Source organism: Euleptes europaea, chromosome 18 (genome assembly GCF_029931775.1).
Source record: "Euleptes europaea isolate rEulEur1 chromosome 18, rEulEur1.hap1, whole genome shotgun sequence".
Classification (NCBI taxonomy): Eukaryota; Metazoa; Chordata; class Lepidosauria; order Squamata; family Sphaerodactylidae; genus Euleptes; species Euleptes europaea.
This window is the reverse complement of record NC_079329.1, coordinates 20,577,634-20,593,206: the sequence shown is the minus strand read 5'-3', so window position 1 is coordinate 20,593,206 and position 15,573 is coordinate 20,577,634. Positions and strand designations below refer to the sequence as shown.

The 15,573-nt window shown below is 48.7% G+C and overlaps 1 protein-coding gene and 1 non-coding gene across 2 annotated transcripts in view; both read left to right on the top strand.

The window, feature by feature from the left end:
- LRRC4B (leucine rich repeat containing 4B) overlaps positions 1–15,573 on the top strand; it is a 136,135-nt gene that overhangs the window by 31,682 nt on the left and 88,880 nt on the right. The window lies entirely within an intron of this gene.
- TRNAA-CGC (transfer RNA alanine (anticodon CGC)) lies at positions 15,228–15,297 on the top strand. The gene has a single exon. It is a non-coding gene; the product is annotated as a tRNA-Ala (tRNA).

Here is a 15,573-nt window from a genome sequence, read left to right as displayed (position 1 = left end):
GAAATTCCCCCTTCTCTGCAACAGCTAAAGAGGCAAAAGCCCCAATCCTCCTTCACATCTGGTCTCGCTACTTGAAAGCACCCCAGAACTAGAGTCACTCACAGGCCACTGGCCTGCAGAAATCTGTTTATTTTTTAGTATCCGTTCCTGTTTCTTCTCCCCATTAAGAATAACAAAATCTAGGTAATTCGGACCAGCCAAATTGACACAAAACATTGCACAAGTTATTGAGCTCAACAGAACTCTTCCTCAGGCTGGGCGTTGCAAAATTTAAAAAGATGGGAAGCAGATTGCTCAGGCCCTGATGTTATGACCTGATCTTACTTGCATCTTCCTTGACATGCAGGCAGGCACCAAGATAGTTCAATTGCGAAACTCCCTGCCCCAGGATGTGGTGATGGCTGCCAACTTGGAAGGCTTTAAGAGGGGAGTGGACATGTTCATGGAGGAGAGGGCTATTCATGGCTACTAGTCAAAATGAATACTAGTCATGATGCATGCCTATTCCCTCCAGGATCAGAGGAGCATGCCAAATATATTAGGCACTGTGGAACACAGGCAGGATGGTGCTGCTGCAGTTGTCTTGTTTGGGGGCTTCCTAGAGGCACCTGGTTGGCAACCATGTTAACAGATTGCAGGACTTTATGGGCCTTGGTCTGATCCAGCCTGGCTTTTCTTATGTTCTTAAATCAGCTGGCATAGCTTTGTAGCCCATGGCTGCAAATTCTGTGTACCATCTCCTTTTACAAATATATCTCATTCAGCCAAGTGGTATGGAGTTCCAACTCAACATGCCTAAGGTGAGGGCTGTAGGCTGCAATCCAACCCTGGTCTGATCTAGCATGGCTTTTCTTATGGGAAGTGGGGAGATGCTTCAGGTCGTGGTGAAGAACCATCTAGATCACAGTATACAGAGTTTTAAAGTGGAGCAGCAAATGGGTTTGATATGTTAGGTGAAAAATATGTTTTGTGATACTTTGGCTAGCCCTGTTAATGCTGCTGCAGTCGTCCTATTTGTGGGCTTCCTAGAGGCACCTGGTTGGCCACTGTGAACAGACTGCTGGACTTGATGGGCCTTGGTCTGATCCAGCATGGCCTTTATTATGTTCGTATATTCTTAAGATTAACTGTATTTCTGTGTTAGGATACAACACATTCTCTCATCTGATGGTGTCTGATCTTTGTCCAGGGGTGCCCACTGCCTGTGCTCCCCACAGCCTGTCCCAACGCCTGCATTCCTGCAGACTTTGAGGTTATGACCCAACCAGAAGGATTATGGTTTTGTTAGGTGAGATCATGACCCAGATGATAACTGATACTATTTTGTGTATTTTTGTTGATGGTTTAGGTCTTGGCAGTGTTACTGTGGTTCCAGAATGGAGGGTCACCGTCCTAGACAAGGAAGTCTGTGTTGTGTTTTCAGTCCTGGTAGATGCAAAAAGGGGGCACGTTGTGGCCTCGGCCAACACAGATACAGGGTTGTACTCTGCAAGAGAGGGTATGCAAACTCAGCTTCATGAACAGTTACTTTCCATGGCAAGCTCATAGGTCTTTTATGCACAGCTTTTTCACTCGCCGTCACCCCTCCAACAACTTTGGGTGTTTGTTTGGGTTGTGCATGCTGTTTCCGGCCATCAGAGGTCGCCTCGCTCTCCCCCTGCGTTTCCCCACATTTTGCCCCCGTTTTGAGGGACCTGTTTTATCTCGAATTTGAAAACGCGGGCAAAACGCGGGAAAACTCAGGGGGAGAGCGGGGCGACCTCTGACTGTTGGGGGAAAAAAGGTCCCCTGACCCATGGGGTGACATCACATCCCGACGTTTCCTAGGCAGACTTTGTTTACGGGGTGGTTTGCCAGTGCCTTCCCCAGTCATCTTCCCCTTACCCCCAGCAAGCTGGGTACTCATTTGACCGACCTCGGAAGGATGGAAGGCTGAGCCAACCATGAGCCAGCGACCTGAAACCGACTTCTGTCGGGATCGAACTCAGGTCGTGAGCGGAGTTTTTGACTGCAGTACTGCAGCTTACCACTCTGTGCCATGGGGCTCCTCTGATGGTCGGAAATGGCACAGAGGGGTAACCGCGAGTGAAACAGCCATGCATAAAAGACCATAGACAGGGTTACCAAGTAGCAACCTGTGTATCTACACAATAACTTTACATTATGAAGCCAGAGAGGAGCTGGTCTCTTCGTTTCTCCCACTTCTTCCTCCCTGGTTGTCCGCCTTCCTCCTCTTTCTGATCCAACGAGCAAGACTCCGGGTGTGAGTCATCAAGCCTTGAGTAACCAAGGGCTGTGCTGTACATGCATGTGTAGGAACCAGCCCCTGAAGGTCATGAAATGAATCGATGACAGTGCAGGTCTGAAGATGTTGCAGCTGCTTTGTGCTGAGGCAAGCCATGGCTCTGCTCTGGCTGGCAGCGAGTCTCCAGGGACGTTTGAATAATGGGAGGAAGGTGGGTGGGAGAAGACACAGCCGCCTTGGTACGAAGAGGGGGGATTTATAGGTGCAAAAAGGGTTTCTGGCTCTCACCCGGTGACTTCAGACTTAGATGCCCCAGGCTAGCTGCTCTGAGAGAGAGACAGATTGACTAGCACAAGGTCACCCGGTAGGCTTGCCAGCTCCGGGTTGGGAAATACCTGGAGATTTTGGGGGTGGGGCCTGAGGAGGCCGGGGTTTGGGGAGGGGAGGGGCTTCAGTGCCATAGAGATCAATGGCCAAAGTGGCCAATATCTCCAGGAAAACTGATCTCTGTTGCCTGGAGAACAGTTACAATAGCAGGAGATCTCCAGCTAGTACCTGGAGGTTGGCAACCCTACTTATGAGGTAGGTGGGGCTGAGCGAGTTCAGAAAGAACTGTGACTAACCCAAGGTCATCCAGAAGGCTTCGTGTGTATAGTTGCCAGCTCCAGGTTGAGAAATACCTGGAGATTTTGGGGGTGGGGCCTGAGGAGGGCAGGGTTTGAGGAGGGCAGGGTTTGGAGAGGGGAGGGGCTTCAATGCCATAGCGTCCAATGGCCAAAGCTGCCATCTTCCCCAGGGGAACGGATCCCTATCGCCTGGAGGTCAGTTGTAATAACGGGAGATCTCCAGCCACCAGCTGGAGATTATGAATAATATATAAGAATATATTCCTGCACTTTATTGTTGATACATTTGTTGTTAGTTTGATAACAATGCTCACCTTAGGCATACTATTTGTGGTTTTGCCCTTCTGTTGTTTATTATTCATTACCTACATGACAACAGGCTAACTTTGTATTGATTCCTCCACCACCTGGAGGTTGGCAACCCTATCACCCAGTGATCTTCTGCAGCAGAGTGAGGTTTTGAACCTGGCTTTCCCAGATTGTAGTCTAAGAACATAAGAAAAGCCCTGCTGGATCAGACCAAGGCCCATCAAGGCCAGCAGTCTGTTCACACAGTGGCCAGCCAGGTGCCTCTAGGAAGCCCCCAAACAAGGCGAGTGCAGCAGCACCATCCTACCTGTGTTCCACCGCACCTAAGATAACAGGCATGCTCCTCTGATCCTGGAGAGAATCGGTATGCATCATGACTAGTATCCATTTTAACTAGTAGCCATGAATACCCCTTTCCTCCATGAACATATCCACATACTAACCAGTACACCACACTGGCTCATGATAGAATGGCATCCAGATGAGTTGTCTGCAGTCCTGCCCCTAAGCCTGTCCTCCATTTCCATGCCATCGAACCTCATCCATATCCATGCCATTAATTTCCCACCCATATAACCTCGTCCTTGCCATCCATTTCCACGCCACATGACTTTTCCTGCTCTGTCGCCGTACAGTCTTTCATGACAGCGGCTATTACAGTCTTTTAGAAATATTTTCCTTCGTTCTATTCAGTCCTGCTTTTAGTCAGCTTTCTTTAAAAACATTTGGGGGGGCACTTAAGGGAGGCTGTTGAGGGAATGCACATTCTAGATCAAAGCAACGCGCTTTGTATGCTAGTTCTTCGGCAAGGTAATTGTACTTTCCTTCAGCCTGGCAAAATAAGTCCCGTGCAAGACTTCAGCTATGAGCCCCGTGGCACAGAGGGGTAAGCTGCAGCACCGCAGTCCAAGCTCTGCTCACGACCTGAGTTCGATCCCGACGGAAGTTGGTTTCAGGTAGCCGGCTCAAGGTTGACTCAGCCTTCCATCCTTCCGAGGTCGGTCAAACGAGTACCCAGCTTGCTGGGGGTAAAGGGAAGACGACTGGGGAAGGCACTGGCAAACCACCCCATAAACAAAGTCTGCCTAGTTAACGTCAGGATGTGATGTCACCCCATGGGTCAGGAATGACCCGGTGCTTGCACAGGGGGACCCTTTACCTTTTTAAGACTTCAGCTCCTTTGCAAATGAATTAAAATAAACTTTGCTAAATCAGATGGGCTAGGTTTCTCAGAACTATGATTTGACAAGCAGACCTTCGGTCTTCTGCCAACAAGTTCAGCAGACGGCGTCTAAATCAAAATTTTCCAAGCTGGTTGCAATCGTAAAGACTTCCATTTTCCCTTTTGGCTGTAATACATCATTTTATAAAGCATCTTAATGTTTTCCCTTTGAACATTCATTGGGGAATGAATACACATATCAAAATACCCGTTCTGGTTTCCCTCTCATCATGGGTCAAGTAGTGGCAGGGAGGGGCGAGATGAGAATTTCAATGTGCATCTCTGCCTCTCTCATGCTTTCACGGCTTGGCAGAGCCGCTGGGCATGCTGCTGCCAGTGCAGGGGTGAGATGGCACCTTGTGGCATTAGTGTGGTGCCTGAAGGTGTGAGGTTGTGCTAACACTGCACCCTGTGATTCCACCTCCACACCCACCTGCACACTGAAGTCCAGTTGGCGCGGTGGAGGCTAATCTGGTGAACTGGATTTGTTTCTCCACTCCTACACATGGAGCCAGCTGGGTGACCTTGGGCTAGTCACATTCTCTCAGCCCCACCCACCTCACAGGGTGTCTGTTGTGGGGAGGGGAAGGGAAGGTAATTGTAAGCTGGTTTGAGTCTCCCTTAAGTGGTAGAGAAAGTCGGCATATAAAAACCAACTCTTCCTCTTCCTCTTCCTCTTCCTCTTCCTCTTCCTCTTCCTCTTCCTCTTCCTCTTCCTCTTCCTCTTCCTCTTCCTCTTCTTCTTCTTCTTCCCCCCACCACAACACCTCCCTCGGGACCGCTTTCCACCTTTTCCTGCCAAAACTCCTTCCCCATGACTGCTTCTACCTGCTTTTCCTTCACAACTCCCCATTGCTGTTTCCCCCCTTTCTCCACAACTCCTCCACTAGGGCCATTTATGCACGGGTTTTTCCTCGCCGTCACCCCACCGACTACTTTTGGGCTTTGCCTTGATAATGCAGGCATTTTCTGACCATCAGAGGTCGCCTCGCTCTCCCCACGCATTTCTGCGCATTTTGCCCATGTCTTCGGGATCCGTGTTTAGCCAGCATCCAGAAAACCCGCCCAAAATGCGCGGAAACGCGCGGGGAGCGTGAGGCGACCTCTGACGGTCAGGAAAGGCATGCATAATCAAGGCAAAGCCCTGAAGTAGTCAGTGGGGTGACCGCGAGGAAACCGCCATGCACAAATGGCCTAGGACTGCTTCCTCCTTTTCTCTTCACGACTCTTAACCCCTGACTGCTTTCCCCCTTTTTCTTCACACCTTCCTCCCCCACATCTGCTTCCCACTGTCCCCTCACTGTTCCCCATAGCCGCTTCTCCCTGATTTCTCCTTACAGCTTCTCCCCATTCCTATCCCCTTCCCACCTTCTACCTTGGCTGTTCCCCTCATCCAGGTTCAACGTGAGCATTACTAAAGCAAACACCGGTGTAGGAACCCCATGTTTGCCTCGTGATGTCTTGTCTCTGGCCAGAATTTGCTCTTCTTTACAAGCACAACAGATGATAGGATCTTGTGTCTGTAGATCATGGCTCCCTTATGTCTGGAGAGGAACAGGAAGAGAGAGAGAGAGACAATGTGCCACTGTGACATTCTCTCCAGAACGGGGCGGGGGGAAATACTTAGTCCCTATGACTTCCTATAAAACCTCTGGGGCTGCACATTTAATGCCGTTGGTACGCTGAGGATACCGCCCTCTGATGATCTCTAATGAGCCTGCGGTACAGATGGCATTCAGTGGGAGAACGTGGCGCAGCTGGCATGTGCTGGGATTTGGATGGTGGCATAAATCAGGGCTGGAGCTGCTCCGTGCGTCGGGAACTTTTCACCAGCCAACCAAAGGGACTGGCAGGTAATCGGCGCATTTCAGCAAATGGCGCTTAAATTCTTTATTTTGCGTCTTTTTGCAGCTTGATGCCATTGGGGCTCGACCAGCTCGACCATGTCTGGAGTGGGAAGCCCTCTCCTCCTCCTCCAACGCTATCTATGGCTTCCTCTTTCCACTTCTCCCTACCCTTACTTTTCCCTCTCTGAACTCTCTCAGTCCCACCTACCTCACAAGATGCCTGTTGAGGCAATTGTAAGCTGGTTTGATTCTCCTTAAAGAAAGGCAGAGAAAATCAGCACATAAAAAGCAACTCTTCTTCCTCCACATACAGTAGCCTTATACCACGTCAAATCATTGGTCTGTCAGGGTCATTCTTGTCATCTCTGACAGGCAGCAGCTCTCTGATGTCGTCAGACTTTCACATCACTTCTTACCTGATCCTTTCAACTGGAAATACTGGGGATTGAACCTGGGACCTTCTAGATACCAAGCAGGTGCTCTTCCACTGAGCCCACAACCCTTCCCTTAAAAGTCACCAAATCTGCCTTCTACTGAGTCAGACCATTGGTCTATCAAGGTCAGTGTTATCTAGGTCTTTGATGCATGGGCACTTTGAGTTACTTTCTCCGCTGGTCCGACTCAGTTTTTCGTTGGGGTTTTTCATCCCTTAGCGATGACCTCGCGCCCAGCCGGCGCAATGTCCGAGGCTTCCCGATCCGGTTGTAACACGATGCTTCGATCTCCCCTGGGATCAGCCTGGGTCAAACAATCCCCATTTCCATGCATAAGCCAAAGCGTGGGGGAGGGGAGCTTGTGGGGGGTATGTTTTTTCTTACAGTAAGCACTACAGGCAATTACAAAGCAGCATTTTCAAGGGGCGGGGACACAGACGCTTCTGGATTTCTGCTGGTGATTCTGCAGTACTCTGAAAACCCGAGGACTTTCTCCAGGGCAAGCAACAACATGCATAGCATTTTTTTTGGATTCGGAACAGAAAAGTGTGGGTCAAGAGAGCCTCGAACCCCAGGTAAAACTCCCTTGCATAAAAGAGACTATTTTCCCATCACCTCCTATTTGATCCTTTCAACTGGAGATGCCAAGGATTGAACTCGGGACCTTCTGCACGCAAAGCAGATGCTGTACCACTGAGCCCCCGGTCCATTTCGTTTGGGCTTATTGTTGCACTTTGGCCATGGTAGCAAGTTTTATCGCACAATGGAAGTGGAAAAGGAAGCACTTTCCAGATGCCAAGCTTCCTAGCAGGGCTGAGAAGCATCATCACGGATAGCAATCCAGCAATGTTTCCCCCTCGCCTAGAACCAGGAAAACGTCCAGCTAGCTTCAGAGTGTGGAAGTTCAGGCCAATTTGCCCTGGGCATCTGTTCCCCCTTTTGTATGGACGAGCTGGGTATTAAACTTGATGCCAAGCCTCAGGTGCTCGACTGGTTCCACTTAATTTGAAATATTCTTGTTCTGGATCCAAAAAAGGCAAAGGAAATTAGATATCCATCCGAGATCGCAAGTTCAGGGGAAATAAAATGGAATTTGCCTTTCTTCTCTTTTGCCGTCGGACTTCCAAAGCCTTTGGCGTGGATTGCCAATACATTTTCAAGCTTATCTCCGCAACAACAAGGACCTCGAAATGTAGCCGCCTTAAAAACGAAAGCGGAGAATCTCACAGGAGTTTGCAGAGAGCTGCCTCGGGGCTACATGAAGCCGCAGGGCTGCTGCAGCCCACCTGCCGTGAAGATGCCAGCAATTCCTGGGTTTAATATTATCTGGAAATTAAAACGGAGATAACGGTAATTATGGATAATCACAGTTGGAAGGCCAACACCCACATTTACAGGGGATGTCTTCGGAAGGAATTGCCATGCTGATAACGTTCCCCAGAGGGAGGTTTTTTAAAAGTCTGCTCAGGTATTAAAGCGGATGGATTTTCTTTTGCGGATAGGATAACGATGTTTCAAATCTCGATCTGATCCTGTCCAAAATTGGAAGGATATTTTCGAGGGGCCGGTAGGCAGAAATGATGTAGAAACCATCCCTCCCCGTTCCTGGCAAAGGTCTTCAGCCTTGCCGTCAGTGGGACATATACTCAGGCGTTGGGCCATGGCGGGATTCTTTGGTTGGCTTAGATAAGTCCATTCAGTTGTCTGCTGGTGTGGGGTTAGCCAGTGATCACAGGCAGGATGGCCAACAGGAATTTCTGTATCCCGGAAAACAGTCCACAATAGGCAAACGCTGACGATAGCTTGGAGGCAGGAAATGGAGGGGCTGTGGCTCAATGGTAGAGCATCTTCTTGGCATGCAGGAGTTCCCAGGTTCAATCCCTGGCATCTCCAGTTAAAGGGACTAGGCAAGTGGGTGATGTGAAAGACCTCTCGCCTGAGACTCTGGAGAGCCACTGCCGGTCTGAGTAGACAACATTGACTTTGATGGACTAAGGCTCTGATTCAGTAGAAGGCAGCTTCCTCTGTTCATGTGTGAGGCTTGGGAAACGAATGCCCAGCTGGAGCAAAAGGAAAGGGACTCCTGCGGTAAATGCAGCCAAGAGGCAGTTTAGACAAACTGAGCTCCTGTGATTACCCCCCCCCCAAAAAAACAACAACAACACCTGGACTAAACTATTTCACACTGCAGTTGGAGGATCCTATGACTGAACTCTTATCCCCATATTTAAAACAAAAGCCCTGTGCACAGAAAGTTAAATGTCTTGTCAGGGGGTCAAAGCAGTGCCCTTCCCAACAGGCAACTGTTGCAAGGAGAGAGTTGTACCCCACCACCCTCCATGGCCGGGTGAGACAATTGGGCTGACTGACTAGGGTTGCCAACCTCCAGGTACTAGCTGGAGATCTCCTGCTATTTCAACGGATCTCCAGCCGACAGAGATCAATTCCCCTGGAGAAAATGGCCGCTTTGGCCATTGGATTCTATGGCATTGATGTCCCTCCCCTCCCCAAACTCTGCCTTCCTCAGGCTCCACCCCAAAATCTCCCGCCGATGGCAAAGAGGGACCTGGCAACCCTACGACTGACTAGCCTAGGGTTGCCGACTTCCAGGTGAGGACTGGAGGGCTCCTGGAATCACAGCTGATTTCCAGACTGCAGAGATGAGTTCCCCTGGAGGAAATAGCTGCTTTGGAGGGTGAATTCTTATGGGTATTATACCCTGATGAGGTCCCTCCTCAAGCTCCACCCTCCACAGGGTCCACCCCAAATCCCCAGGAATTTTCAAACCCACTGCCAGCTGTAGAAGATCAGAGATGAGCATTTGGCTCCCTTCCTGCTTCAAGTATCAAAAAGCCTGGGCATGATCAGAAACACGGGCTTTGTGACACAGGCCAAAGAGATCTTGGCCCTTAGCTTATCGGTTGTGGCTTGGCTTGGATAGACCATCCCTGGAGTGAACTAAATTCTCTTTTCTTTTGCTGGCTATGTAACTGTATTTGTGTTTTTGTTTGTTTTTAATTTATGCTGCTGTGGGGTCTTCGTAGGGAGAAAAGCAGCATATAAATGTTGACATAATTAAAACCTTTCTGCTTTTCAAAGTCTGTCGAGGACCTAAAAGAACTTCCTTGGGCTCAGGCTGGCTTCCGTCCCTCAGCCTTCCGGCAGAACATTCTATTTATTTAATTTCTATTCTACTTTTTCCTGCCATCGTGAAACTGAAAACAACATCCACAGGCCTTCCTGGAGGGTTCCTCATCCAGGCAGCTGTCACATCATCAAAACGGCAGCATCGCTTTACCCCGAGCGTCGTCTCTTTCTGGCCATTGAATGCGGTGTCTTGGCCCTCCTCTCCAACCATAGCTTTGCTCATTATTGATCATGCCCACCAGCCAATCTTCCCCTGGTTATGTAGCTCTCAACAGAACTGATTGGCTGGATAATTAATTTGCTGCTTAATTAACTCGCTTTGGGATGAGATCCCCCCCAGATTGTCTGTGGTTGCGCTTGTGTCTGCCACATAAGGTTAGAAATAATATTTGAAACGCTTAGCTTTGAGCATCCAATATTTAGAAGAAGAAGAAGAGTTGGTTTTTATATGCTGATTTTCTCTGCCTTTTTTTTTAAAGGAGAATCAAACTGGCTTACAATCCCCTTCCTTTCCTCTCCCCACAACAGACACCTTGTGAGGTACATAACATAAGAACATAAGAAAAGCCAGGCTGGATCAGACCAAGGCCCATCAAGTCCAGCAGTCTATTCACACAGTGGCCAACCAGGTGCCTCTAGGAAGCCCCCAAACAAGACATCTGCAGCAGCATTATCCTGCCTGTGTTCCATAGCACCTAATATAATAGGCATGCTCCTCTGATACTGGAGAGAATAGGTATGCATCATGACTAGTATTTATTTTGACTAGTAGCCATGGATAGCCCTGAGTGACATTGAGTGAAAAATTTGGCTGGATACAACCCATTGTCCCTTGTGATACCCCCCTCTGACCTTCTCCTTGCTGACACCCAAGCACAGATTCTCCTCAGAACCATTCATTTCTCATTCAGGGTGGTGTACGTGACTGGGGCTTCTTCCCCATTGGGTGGGATTTAGGAGAGACTGAGCGAAAACACTGTCTGCCTAGGTCAGTGTGGGGATTGGAGCACATGTGTTTAAATGGCCAGATTTCTCACTAAAATACATGGAAGTGCCAGCCGGGAGAGGATTAGGAATGCAAGAATTGGTTTGCTGGATCAGATCCATTGACTCTAAAATTCTTTTTCAAGAGCCGCTGGTCAGATGCCTCTGGAAACTCTTGTGCGGGGCTGAGATGACGGGCTTCTCCTGTGGCTCAGTGGTAGAGCATCTGCTTGGCATGCAGACGGTCCCAGGTTCAATCCCCAGCATCTCCAGTTAAAGGGACTAGGCGAGTAGGTGATGTGAAAGGCCTCTGCCTGAGACCCTGGAGAGCTGCTGCCGGTCTGAGTAGACAATACTGACTTGGATGGACCGAGGGACTGATTCAGTGTAAGGCAGCTTCATGTGTTCCTGTGTTTAATACTTAGAGGGACCTTCCTTCAAACGCTGAGTCCATTATCGTTCTAATAGCCATCCACAGTCTTAACCTCAGTGCTCCTGCTTCTGCACAGTTCACTGAGACGAGTGGAGAATCCAAACACTTGTGCGCCATTCTCACCTGACACACACATTGTGTGTTCGTAGCGGAGCACAATAGAGTAATGGGAGAAGCAGCGTCGCTAACCTCCCCCCTTTCCTTTCACAGGAGATGGTGGGGACTGAATTGGGGAGCTTTTCTCCCAGACGAGAGCGGCACTCCGCCACCAAGGCCTGCCCCACTTGTAGAAGGAGATAATTGCGCAGGCTGATTGCTCCAGCGAGACGTTTTTAGGTACAAAAGAGGCTTGTGGGAGGAACTTGGTGCCTTAAACTCACTGCTTCAGAAGCTCCACTTGGCATTGCCTAGACTTGCAATTTCTTATCCTCCAATGGTTCTCTTTCCCCCCGCCCCGCCTCTCAAAGCCCCACCTCTTAGGCCCCATCTGGAAGGAAAGGAATTGTCTAGTCTGTAGAGAGCAGCTTTAACAATTGGATCTGAGCAGAACTGAGAAGCGCAGAGGCCAGAATGGGAGGGGTTGTGCCCAGAGGAAGAGTGCATGTTTCTCTCACCAAAGGTCTCTCAGGTTCAATCCCTGGTATCTCTAGTTGAAGGATCTCAAACAGGATGGACCTCTTTCTGCCTGACAGTTGCTGCTGAGTCAACCAGACTGGGCTGGATGGGCCGTGGCTCAGTGGTAGACCATCTCCTTGACATGCAGAAGGTCCCAGGTTCAATCCCCAGCATCTCCACTTAAAGGGACTAGGCAAGAAGGTGATGGGAAAGACCTCTGCCTGAGACCCTGGTGAGCTGCTGCCGGTCTGAGCAGACAATACTGACTTCAATGGACCTAGGGTCTGATTCAGTATAAGGCAGCTTCATGTGTTCAGGTGTTCATGCTCTTAAAATATGGGTGTGTGGTCCATGACTCAGTGGTAGACCCTCTGCTTGGCGTGCAGAAGGTCCCAGGTTCAATCCCCGGCATCTCCACTTAAAGGGACTAGGCAAGTAGGTGATGGGAAAGACCTCTGCCTGAGACCCTGGAGAGCCGCTTCCGGTCTGATCAGACAATACTGACTTGGATGGACCTAGGTTCTGATTCACTATAAGGCAGCTTCATGTGTTCATGAGTGTTTTAATGGGTTTGCCATGCTTTAAGTGGTTTTATTTGTTAATAGCTTTATTTTATTATCCTGATTGTAAGCTGTTTAGAGCAGGTCTCTGGAGAAGTGGCACATACATTTTCTAAATAAATAAGTAAATGACCCATAAAGCAAAAGACAGATAGGGAGCAGTACTTGGAAGTAGGTCCCAGTGTGGTTTATTTCCAGGAAAGTGTTCTTAGGATAGCAGGCAGGGTCTGATATATGTTGTCAAATCAACATGTCGAGGCAGAGGTTGGATGAGATGTGCTCAGGACCAAAACAAACCTGAATGGATCTCCATCATTCTATAAAAAGTAAACTGTGTGGAACTGGAGGTTAAGGTATGAATGTGGAGAAATGGGTGGGAAGTGGCAAAAAAGTGTTTCAAAGACATTATCTAAAACACTGCGAACTTTAAAAACAGGTGATGCAGTACATTGTTCCTTAAATTGCCATTTCCCCCCATTTAACATTTTAAAGAAAGGCATGTAAATTGCCCAGCTTCTTAGACCAACTCAAAGAGACCATACTTTCTTAAAAGGAGTACAGTGGCAAAAGTGTGCATAACAAATAACAATGTGTTTCAAGCCTGTCTCCATTAAAATAAAGTTAGAGCGGTTCCTCAGTGGAACAGGCTTCCTCGGGAGATGGTAAGCTCTCCTTCCCTGGAGGTTTTTAAGAAGAGGTTGGATGGCCATCTGTCAGTAATACTAGTTCTATGACCTTAAGCCAGGGGTGGGGAACGTCAGGCCCGGGGGCCATTTAAGGCCCGCAAAATCATTTGGTCTGGCCCTTTGTGGGTTCTGGCAGGGGCAGGAATAGCCTCTATTCAAGTTGGATGTGAGTTTGTTTTGTCAAGAAAAGGAACCTTCTCCCCCCCTTGCAGAAGAATCGTTAGCTATGGAGCTGCTAGGACCGCCCAAGAAACTGTGTTAACCCTTTCCCACCCAGGTCGTGGAGAAACGTATTCCCTCTGTACTACAAGAGGGCTGGGGGCTGAAGTGGTGACAATGAAGGGTTTAAAGGGGGCAGGGCCAGAATGTGCGGGGGGGGGGGTTCTTAGCCAGTGTGTCCTCATTTCACCTTCCGGCGGAGGTAGCAGGAGCTGGCTGTAGAATCTGGCCCCGACCATGCGGAGCAGGCGCAACTCCGGCATGTGGCTGGACGGCTATGCCCCGCTGGTGCACAGACCATCCTGTGCCTGCCTGCTTGCCTGTGTGTGTGTGTGGGGGGGGGGTCATCTGGGGCAGCTGCCTGCTTGGGGCTTGGTTGACTAATTTTTAAGTGCATAATTTTGTATGGCCTGCGAATGATGTTATAAATATCCAAATGGCCCTTGACGGAAAAAAGGTTCCCCACCCCTGCCTTAAGCAGATGATGAGAGGGAAAGCATCTTGGCCATCTTCTGGGCATGGAGTAGGGGTCACTGGGGGTGTGTGGGGGAGGTAGCTGTGAATTTTGTGCATTGTGCAGGGGGTTGGACTGGATGACCCTGGGGTCCCTTCCAACTCTATGATTCTATGATTCTAAAGTTGTTTTATTCTTCTTTATTTCAAGATTTTCAGTACAATCCTAAGCAAAGTTATACCCTTCTAGGCCCATTGACTTCAATGGACATAGAACAGTGTTAATTCAATTTAGGATTGTGCTGTTGCTAACCACTATCAGTTTTGTTGTTCAAAGCCTCTCACACTTTATATTCATAGTACAATAAGTTGGAAGGGGCTGTGGCTCAGTGGCAGAGCATCTGCTTGGCATGCAGAAGGTCCCAGGTTCAATCCCCAGAATCTCCAGTTAAAGGGACTAGGCAGGTTGGTGATGTGAAAGATCCCTGCCTGAGTCCCTGGAGAGCTGCTGCCGGTCTGAGTAGACTATACCTACTTTGATGGACCAAGGGTCTGATTCAGTAGAAGGCAGCTTCATGTGTTCATGTGAAGCCTATTTCTTTTGCCCTTCCTTTTAGAATACATTCACTGTCCTTGTTTACCAGGTACCATGGCTATTTTCTTGTACCTACAATGCCTGGAAAATGCCCTAAGGTTGCTTTTTGTAAATGCCTTGTACAAATTTTGTCAGCACGAGTTGCTTGTGTTGTGATTCTCCAGAGTTCAGTGCTTTCCTCCAGAAAATTAAATCCCTTAGTGGATGGGTGGATGCATCTGGTCCCTAAAGTGCCTGCGTCGGTCAATGTGTGCGCATGAACTCTAAAGCAAAAATGTCACATGCATTCTAAAGGATGTGAAGGTTAGGATTGCAAATCCCTCTTTTCTGCATAGTCGTTTGTCAGTTCAGAGACCTGATCCATGCGCATTTAAAAACCCCTTCCTGATTTCCACAGAAATGGGCAAAAGTGTGTTTGAAAGGGCCATCTTTCACACACGTACACCGAGAGGGATGAAGAGTGCTTTATGTGCCTATAAAGAGAGCTTTCTGCCCTGCCTGCCTGTTTTCCCACGCTGCAATTGCTCAGGTATATCTCGAAAGGTTGATAACATATTGTTGGACAATTAAGTAGAGCCATCGCCTTCCTGGCCTTTAAATCATTGGATGACAGGGCTATTGCAGAATAAATGAATATATAGTGTGCACCAAGCAGAGAAGAATCTTCAACAATGAGTAGCGTGTGTGTATGGGGGGGGGGTTTGAGGCTTCCGAAGGATCCTTAGAAAATGTATAGGGGGATTACATACATCATCTGTGAAATGTTGGAATGTATGGGAGGTGGATTTCTATTACCTTCGCCTTTAAAGTGACTGGTTACAAGACAGCGCAGGGCCCTTGTCCTTGGGAAGGGGCTGTGGCTCAGTGGTAGAGTATCTGCTTCGCATGCAGAAGGTCCCAGGTTCAGTCCCCGGCATCGCCAGTTAAAGGGACTAGGCAAGTAGGTGATGTGAGAGACCCCTGCCTGAGATCCTGGAGAGCTGCTGCCAGTCAGAGTAGACAATACTGACTTCGATGGACCAAGGATCTGATTCAGTAGAAGGCAGCTTCATGTGTTCATGTGTTCTGGATGCTGTGTGAGATCAATAATGGCTGAGGAATGAGCTATACATTAGGACATTCCTTGTTTGAATGCTATGTGTGATCTGAAATCACTAACAGTGCATTCCTAAGGAGAGTTACTCCAGTCTAAGCCCAT